We start from the raw sequence: 10,490 nt of genomic DNA, 5'->3' as shown, positions 1-10,490 counted from the left end.
TCGGTGAATACCTGACCACCAAGTACGCCCTATGGTTGGACATGCGATCCACGGATGATGATAAACTGCACGGTAGCGGGCGCCGTATAGATAACGGCAGCGAAGGGATAACCATCCAGATTACTAAGAAGGCTCAAACCGCTGGTAAGTTGAAATTATATCTGTACGTTATTATGGACGCGCAACTTAATATAGACAATGGTAGATTCGTGCAAGCCATCTACTGATGGGGGGTACCCCCCACTGCCCACTGACCCACACTGCGCCATAGTGTGCGGGCAGACTGGCTGTGGGAAGACCGTTTTCGTGTTGGATATGTTGGAGGGTTACTACAAGGATGTGTTCGATAACATCGTTATCATGTGCCCTACTCTTAGTATGAATAAAACGTACGCGCGACCTTGGGTGATGACGGACCCGGACGTACACAAAATCGACCCTGGAACACGCCTGCAGGACTGGTTGAAAGCTCTTCACGAGAAATTTAAAGGAGAACCGACGCTGTTCATACTGGACGACTGCAGTGCTAATCGCGAGATAACAAAAAAGAGAGACATGCTATCGTACCTGGCCTTCTCTGGCCGGCATGCAAATCACAGCGTCTGGGTGCTAACGCAGAAGTTCAACTCGGTGTTGAAAGACCTCAGGGAGCAGACGCGATGGGTGGCCTTATTTCATTGCAAGGACAGGGATTCGTTCGAGGAGTGTTTGAGAGAGAACGATGTGATGAGCAAATTAGAACGGGAACGGGTGAAGAAACAGCTCGCTGAAACTAAACACGCTAAGCTCGTACTAAAGACCGACCAACCAGTAGCATATATAGTATGCTAAGCAAAGCTAAGCAAAGCTAAGCAAATGCTAAGCATAGCTATGATATTCGAAGTGTTTGTCGTGTGCAACTTAACCTTCATTTCTCTGTGTTTTGTCTGCATCGGGTATTATATAGTTAAAACTAAATCTTACTTGTTATATTATAAGATGGAGTGTGAGGAATTGCTCGAACAGTTGTCTGGGGGTGTGGGGGATTCCCCCAAGCGAGAGAAACTGGTGGCGTTGGCTGTTGGTGGCAAAGCCAAACATTACCTTGGAGACTACACTCCGGATAAAATTCACAAAATGTCAGCTGAAGAAATCGATAAGCTGTACGCTAGATACGAGTCCCGGCTCGGAGCAGAAATGACAAAGACAATAGGATCGGCTATGACCCAGATATACACCGGTATTGTGTCACATTTCCTTCCCATTCCACCAGAGCGCCGACTTTACCTGTGGGAGGACCTCGAGAAAGACCCTTTTATCGAACACGCCGTGAGCTCTATCAGCTGCGGGCTGTACCACAAATATGGTATGTTGTTGGCTCCAGTGACAGCGGCGATTATCACGGCAAAACATTGCCAATTTGAGAGAAAGAATAATAATAATAGTATAGATGGATGCTGCACAGGAAACCCCAGTGGAAACAGTGAGTTCACAGGAACCAGTGAGTCCCGAGGTGACAGTGGAGACCCCTTCAGTGGGGGTGCCCCCAACAGTAACCAGGCAGAAGAATCCTAAGAGAGTAGCTGCCGGTAAAAAACGGTGGTGTAACCAACATAAAGTGACCAACCCAACCCGACTGTTGTTGGCTGTAGGTGTAACTGCTGCCTTGGCTATCTCGTGGTTATACGTGGGGGTACCCTCCCACAGTGAGCCACCACCCACCCACAACAGTGGGGGTGTGGGGGTATCCCCCACGGTAGATCCGCATATCATGTTATAATTTTAATATTTTATATCATATACATAATGTCTGAGGGGAAAACGTTCGTCAACGACGCATCTCATCTCATCATCTCATCATCTACGAGAATAAAAAAGGCTACATAAAAGAACGTAGGCGACTGCTCAAGATAGCCACTTAAGAGTTACCTCCCCTTACTGTGAACCAATTAGACATTAGTTCTCTTAGGTGTAAACACGATGTCTACTGTAAGCGAGCTCAAGCGGGTCGCAAAACAGAGAGGTGTGATCGGGTATTCTAGAATGCGGAAGTCAGTATTGTTGAGATTACTAGGTTTAGAAGCCCCTCCTACGGTAAAACAATTAAAAGCTCAAGCAAAACAGCTTGGGCACACTGGTTATTCAAACCTGGGGAGAGCCGGGTTAACCGCATTGTTATCACATGCCCCCGTAGCACGTCCCACTGTAAAACAACTGAAAGCCGAGGCACACGATTTGGGTTTAGGCGGGTATTCCCGTATGAGAAAACCACAGCTTGTAGAATTATTACGACAGAATAGAGCTATTAACCTACAGTTCGTGTGCACTGAGCACGCCGTAGGCAATTATTTGAGAGGTTGGCGCATGCACGTTGATAGAAACATAGACATTACAGATATCAAGCCTCTGATAGCTGATAAGGTCAACCAGGAACTAAATAACCTAGGAAGTATCAAGTTTCAGATCACAGTGAAAATGTCGCTCGATAAGCAGGTTGGGAGTACCACTGAGTATGTTCAGCCTTACTTCCGAGGTAAACAAGAGGTCGTCACACATGCAGAGACCATTGACGCATCAATCGATACAAGTTTTCAGCAGATACGAGAATACCTAGAACGCTACACACACTTAGGGTCCGGGTGGGCTGTAGATAAAATCGATAATGTCTATCTAGACATAGCTAACTACGTGCCGTTCAGAGGCGGATCATACCTAGCCTTGCCACCCTACTATAGGAACAAACATGCCATAGTAAACGTTAAGAATAGAGGAAACGATTGCCTGAGGTTAGCTATCAGGTCAGCCTTATTTCCAGCTGGCAAGAATTCAGATAGGCTTTCTAGCTATCCCCAAGACGATGGGCTCAACTGGGATGGTATAGATGAACCCACCCCCATATCCCAGATCACTAAAGTAGAAAAACAGAATAATCTGGCTATAAATGTCTTTGGGCACGAAGGTAACACAACAATAGTACACAGGGTCAGCCCGGTGAAGGATCGCCAAGTTATCAATATATTCATGATCCAGCGAGGTGACAAGTATCACTACACATGGATAAAACACTTTAGCAGGCTGTTGTATGACCAATCGGCACACAGAGAAAAGACCCACTTTTGTGTACGATGCCTACATGGCTTCACCCGAGCTGATTTATTAGAATCCCACCGGGATGATTGTCAAGGTGTGGGGCAGACGGCCATACGAGTCGACATGCCTAAGGAAGGTGAAAATATCCTAAAATTCAGTAACCACAAGAACCAAATGTCTGTACCTTATATTATATACGCCGACTTCGAAGCCTTAGTTGTGGGGGATACCCCCAGTGCTGCCGCCGGTACCTTTACCCACAAGACACAAGAGCATAAAGCCTGTTCGTTTGGATACATTGTCGTCCGTTGTGACGGGGAAACGAAAGCTCCGGTAGTGTATAGGGGCCCTGACGCGGCTGAAAGGTTTCTAAAATGTTTGCAGGAGGAAGAAAAAATTATTAGGAATGCATTGTATAAAATCGCTCCCATGCGTATGACCCGAGCCGACAGGCTAGCTCACGCTAGTAGCACTAACTGTCACGTGTGTGAATCACCACTTAACGGTGATTCGGTGAGAGATCACTGTCACATAACTGGTAAGTATAGAGGCGCCGCTCACAGCGCGTGCAACCTCAAGCTTAAAATCAACCCTAGGACAATAAACATCCCCGTTGTCTTTCACAACTTGAGAGGGTACGACTCACACTTGATCATGCAGGCCATCGCGAAAATCGATGGTAATATAACGTGCATCCCCAACAACATGGAGAGATACATCTCCTTCAGTTTAAACGGACTTAGGTTCATTGACTCGTTTCAGTTCCTCCTGTCGTCACTCGACAGTCTGGTCAAGGCCAACAATACCTTCCCTATCACCGATCGATACACAGACGCCGAGACTAGACCCCTGCTTATGAGGAAGGGTGTGTACCCCTATGAGTACATGGATAGTTGGGCCAAGTTCACCGAGACCAGACTACCCCCTATTGACTGCTTTTATAGCAAGCTGAATGAGGCGTCCGTCTCACGAGATGATTACTCGCACGCGACTAACGTATGGAATAAACTGGCTTGTAAGAACCTGGGTGATTATCACGACCTGTACTTGAGGACAGATGTACTGCTGTTAGCCGACGTGTTTGAAACGTTTCGGCGGACGTGTTTAAAGCAGTATAAACTCGACCCCGCATGGTATTACACCAGCCCAGGTCTGTCGTGGGACGCCTTGCTTAAAAAGACCGGAGTTAATTTGGAATTGCTCACAGATTACGACATGCACCTATTCATTGAGAAAGGCTTGCGAGGTGGGATTTCCATGGCATCCAAACGATACGCTAAAGCAAATAATCAATACGTGAAAGGTTACGATCCTAACAAACCAACCAATCACATTCTCTACCTCGACGCAAACAACCTGTACGGCTGGGCCATGAGTCAGTATCTACCTACAGGGGGATTCGAATGGGTACCCCACGTTGATGTTATGGGGGTTGCACCAGATTCGAACAAAGGTTATATCCTCGAGGTTGACTTAGAGTATCCCAAGGAATTACACACATCGCACAACAGCTATCCCCTTGCACCCGAACGTATGAGGGTTAACACAGACTGGATGTCTGAGTACCAACATAACTTGTCAGGTGGGCGTGTGACAGACGTTGAAAAACTCGTGCCTAACTTAATGAATAAGACCAAGTACATCGTTCACTATCGCAACCTACAGCTGTACCTGTCGTTGGGTATGAGGCTGACCAAAATACACAGGGTGCTCATGTTCGACCAGAGCCCATGGATGGAGCCCTACATCAGAATGAACACAGACCTACGAAAAAAAGCCACCAGTGATTTTGAGAAAAATCTCTACAAGCTCATGAATAACTCGGTGTTTGGTAAGACTATGGAGAACCTGAGGAAACGCGTGACCGTGAAGCTGGTTAGATCTAGTGAGGAAGACAAGCTCAGGAAATTGATAGCCAGTCCGGCATTCAACCGTAATAAAATATTTACAGACAACCTGGTTGCCATACACATGAAGAAAAGCCACATAAAATTCAACCGGCCTGTTTACGTGGGGATGAGCATCCTCGATTTATCCAAACACCTGATGTACGACTTTTACTACAACGAGCTCAAGAAACAGTATGGCGACAGGTGTGAAGTGCTGTACACTGACACGGATTCCCTGCTGATGGAGATTCGAACCGAGGACGTGTACGAGGACATGAAAAAACACCTCGATTTATACGACACCAGCGACTACCCTAAGACCCATACCCTACACAGCACGGTAAATAAAAAGGTCCTAGGTAAGATGAAGGACGAGTGTGCTGGCACGCCCATAGCCGAGTACATAGGTTTGAGACCTAAGATGTACTCCATACTGAAAGCCGACAATAGTGAGATCCGGAAGGCTAAGGGGGTTAAGAAGTATGTGGTGAAACAACACATCAAACACGCCAGATTCAAGGAAGCCCTGTTCAAGACCCGTACCTTTAGACATAAAATGAACACACTTAGAAGTGATGGGCATAAGATATACGGACTGACTATAAACAAGACGTCCCTATCGCCTATGGACACGAAACGTTGGATAGCTATTGATGGGATAAACACATACGCGTATGGACATGAAAAAATTTGAGGCTATTTACTACAGCCCGCGTGGGTACTGGAAAGGAGCTAGCGCAGTAGATAAGCTAGCTAAACTAGCGCGAGTACCCCCGGAGGAAGCCAAAGCGTGGCTTGAAAAACAAGCCCTGTGGCAGATCTATTTGCCGGCACCACGCTACGTGCCTAGAAGGAGGTTCGGTATTAACATACCTAATAGCATTCACCAGGCAGACCTACTGTTCCTACCCCACGATAAGAGGTACAAGTATGCCTTAACCGTAGTGGATGTAGCCAGTCGTTACAAGGAAGCCGAACCCTTGACCACGAAAGATTCAGCCCAGGTAGCCAGAGGATTTGAACGCATATACAAACGCAGCCCACTGACGTGGCCAACAGAGCTGCAAGTTGACCCCGGACGGGAGTTCATGGGTGCCGTGTCACAACTGCTAGCCAAACACGATACAAAGGTCAGGCGTGGCACGGCTGGAGCCCATCGCAGCCAAGCTATAGTTGAGAGATTTAATAGGACTTTGGCTGAGCGCTTGTTCGGCTATCAGTATGCTAGGGAGATGACCACCCCTGGAAAACGATCAACTGAATGGGTCACGAGGTTACCCAAGGTGGTGTCGGCAATCAACCATGAAGTCACCCGTCTCACCGGTAAGAAACCGGCAGACGCTATCAAACTAAAATCAATAGTTGCAGAGTCGGCCGCTCCATTGCGTGGGAAGGAGAAACAAATACCAGATAGGGCCTTAGTGAGGTATCTATACCAGCCGGGGGAACACGAGGGCGATAGCCGTAAGCGAGCCACCGATCCTATATGGTCAGTCAAAACTTACAACATAGATAAAGTGGATATGAAAGCCGACGAACCTAACTTGTACTACTTGAGGGGTGGGCCGGGTAGGGGTTTTGTAAGAGAAGAATTATTGATCGTACCGTACGGCACAGTGTTACCTCCTACCAAGGCACAGTAATTACCGCCAACTTTTTTGTAGTAGGGGTAATAATAGCAAGAGCTAAGGACCCAACCAAAGCCTTATTTAGTAAATAAGGCTTTGTAGAGACATTTCTTGAAAGTGAGCCAGAACCCCCATTCCCTATACTACTAGAGTGACTGACAAAATACTGCCTTGTGGAACACCCTGATCCTGATTGTAATGATCAGACAGGGTAGAGCCCACGCGGACCTGGAATTGTCTGTTATTTAAAAACTTGGCAATAAATTCAGGCAAACGACCTCGCAACCCGAAGTCATGTAAATCTCGTAAAATGCCATACTTCCAAGTCGTGTCATATGCTTTTTCAAGATCAAAAAAGATAGACACAGCGTGTTGTTTGTTAATCAGTGCGTTTTTAACAAATGATTCTAAACGCACTAAGTGATCGACAGTACTTCTGTTTTTGCGGAAACCACATTGTATATCTGTGATAAGGTTATTAGTTTCCAAGTACCAAACAAGTCGAATATTTATCATGCGTTCCATGGTCTTGCAAACACAGCTTGTTAATGAAATCGGACGATAATTGGATGGATCCGTATGATCACGTCCAGGTTTAGGTATTGGTACTACTATGGCGTCACGCCATGACGGAGGAAAGTTACCCGATGTCCAAATATCATCAAAAATATTTAGGAGAGTTTCTAGGCAGGATTCTGGTAAGTGCTTCAGGAGTTGATAATGTATGTTCCTGGACAAGGAAAATGAAACACAATTCGTCGCTTAAATATACAGAATGGACTCTTCTGTTCATTGAGCATCCAAGTATTCCATGGACATGCATTGCGACATTCAGATCTATTGCTTCTATATATGGACTATGACTGTAATTTATCAGCCTTGTGTTGTAGGTCAATGACACTTTCACATTACAACAGGCAGGTTCACACTTTTCCCTGTAACTATCCGTCATATCTGCCTCAGCAAACCAAAGCAACGATGAATGAAAGTTCTATACACGTGATCGAAATAACAACCCAATGTACAAGCAGCAATACATTAGAAGAAGTAATCCTACCTACGTTTGGTGCAAGATAGGAACATCCCATATACTTGGGATACAAAAAAAAAACACACAAAAAATCAAACAGCTCTACAGACTTGAGAGAGAGAAAAGAAGAAGCCCTACATGCGTGCTATAGAAGACAGCAAAGTCCCTGGGACAAAATAATAAATTCAAAGCTTCGTGTATTTATTTAGAATGAACAAACAGACCAGACTGGGGATGAGGGCGACTTTGAGGCTTATCTCTCACAGAGTTGGCCAGTAACCCAACTGTGTTCACTAGAATTTGAACAAAATAGGCAATTTCATCGCCAGGATTGTAACGAAAAGCATATTCGTGAAAACCCGGGTTCGAATCGGTTTTCAGTAACTTATGCTGGTTGTTTAAGGAGACTGGAGGGGTCTGGTGGTCAGACTTGTTGACTTGGTTGACATTTTAAGTTGCTCATTGGTTACGAGGGGAGCATGGGTTGAGGAACCCTCGACGTTTGTTTGTGTTCCTTGAGCCCGAAGGGATAACGAAGATACAAGCAAATGCTATGGATAAAAACTTCATTATAGATTTGTCTGGGCTAGTTCTGACACTTTCTTCAGGTTGAAAAACATTGTTGTGTACAGTACAATATACATGCGTTTCTGTCAGTATATTCATAGATACATATAAGGGAACACATGGGAGTGTTCCTTTATCTATTTCCAGAATTTCATTCACAGTGCAATAACATGCCTTGAGAAGAAAAGAATAAAGGAACACTTATACTTTCAAGTGTTCCCTGAATCGTTTCTATGAGTATATGATGTACAGGAAGCCAGAGATGTCATTAAATATACACAAGGATAAGTGAGTGAGTGAGTGTGTGAGTCACACAGGCATTAGTTCAGCCATATCCTGACTAAAACAAAGTGTAAATCCACCATAAATACATGTAAATTATAAAAATCATTCAACAATGGAGGGTGAAACCAACTAGTATATCACAGTAATTTGTTAAAACTACCGTCTATCTCTAAAACTTGAGTTCAAATGCGGACAAGACAGTATGGAAATGGGCTACAGATTGCCAACATCTGAAGGTAGATCACCATACTACTGACCATGGGGACTGACAATACATTTGCCTTCAGCATGGCCCCTAGCTGGATTTATTCCATCCCTTCAGCTGTTAGAAATTTAGACACATCTAGCCAAACCTGAAAAACTAGCATATGCTACGACTTACGGCACAAGCATAAGGGAGGTGAGAAATGCAATCACGTATGTGCAAACAATATATTCAGATGAAGGGGAAGAATACAATGAATGGGTATGTTTTCACAATAAGAACAAGGATGTGTTTACGTAGGAGAGTGGGTGAGGCAGACTGATCCTGAGAGTCAATGATGGTGGGAGAGGCAAGAACTAGACCAGAAACGTTGAGGCAAATAAACAAAAGGTCTTCAATAATATTATTCGGTATTAGTACACTAACTTCTAAATGTATTTGAAAGATAACGAAGACTTGCTATTTTCTTCCGTTGACGTCTTACGCATTAAGTCAGAAAACCTCGAAATCTAGATTCCTGAAGTAGAATCGATTACTCCCATTGTTTCTGTAATACCAAAGGAGTCCTCTGTATCATTCTGACAATACCATCACCTGATCCATTCTCCGTTAGGAATGTGTCGTCCATAGGGAGAATGGTTCATGCTTTTAGACTGATCGTCCAACATAGACAGCGTTTGGTAAAAGGAGAGAGTAAGTTGTTTGTCTGCGGCTTTGGGATAACATAGGTGGTGCAGGTCTGTGTTGGCTTGACATCATAGTGTGCACATATATTGCCATATATGTAGTACATAATGTCTGCTTTGGACGCAGCTGTCATCTACAACCAAACAATACACCCCGTAGGTATTACCTGCTATAGCCTAGAATACATATTAACATTTCAATTGTCCTTGAAGAGTAGAAACTTTCCTCATTTCTGCCATCACATTCAGTTAGGTTAGTGCACTTCTGTGCAAAGATAGCTGTCATGTATTGTCACGAAGTTAAATTTCAATACGCTTTGTGTTGATATCAAACCCAGTGAATGATATCTTGATAATAACACCAATAACGAGTTTTGCAGTAGTAATGCTTTACATACATGCGCACTTACTATGAGAATAAACTGACACTTTCGAAATAATTTGATGAGGCATATAAGTGCAAAATGGACGAAACTCCTGGAGTACATTCAAAGATGCTCACATGGCCAAATTTAGATATTGTGTAGTACTAAGAACTATAACAGTCCGAAACCGCGGAGTCAGGCCCCAGGTGCATAGTTATAAAACAAGTATTATCTCAACTATAACATATGTTATATAATGATAATAGGCAAAGCTAGGGGAGCGTAACGTTCACTGAAGAACATCTAAAGTTCAAAATCAGCAATCAGCAGTCACCAAACTGGGAATCCCCAAGAGCAACATTCTTGGAGTACGGCGCAGAATCCTGGAAAATATCCCACAACATCTGCAACAAACGTAATGTATTCCACATCAGATGTCTGAGAAGATCATTCCGCATCTTCTGGTCAACCACCATTTCAGATGAAGAACTGTACAAGTGTCGGACACATGAACACTGTCCCTCGAGATCCAGACATGAACATGGCGTTGTATCGGCCCTGTATGCAGGATGCACCCAGCTTCCATACCGAGGGTTGCTATGCGATGGACACCAGCAGGCAAAAGAAACAGGGGACTCCACAGGACACATGGGAAAGATTTCTGCAGACAGATGGAGGACGCAGGGTGGACCTGGGGGCACGTGCACCAGTGGGTTCGGGATAAACAGCATTGAAAATCTCTAGTAACGACCCTATGCGTTAAGAG

Source organism: Haliotis asinina, chromosome 11, assembly GCF_037392515.1.
Source record: "Haliotis asinina isolate JCU_RB_2024 chromosome 11, JCU_Hal_asi_v2, whole genome shotgun sequence".
Taxonomy (NCBI): domain Eukaryota; kingdom Metazoa; phylum Mollusca; class Gastropoda; order Lepetellida; family Haliotidae; genus Haliotis; species Haliotis asinina.
Note: the sequence above shows the minus strand (reverse complement) of the source record.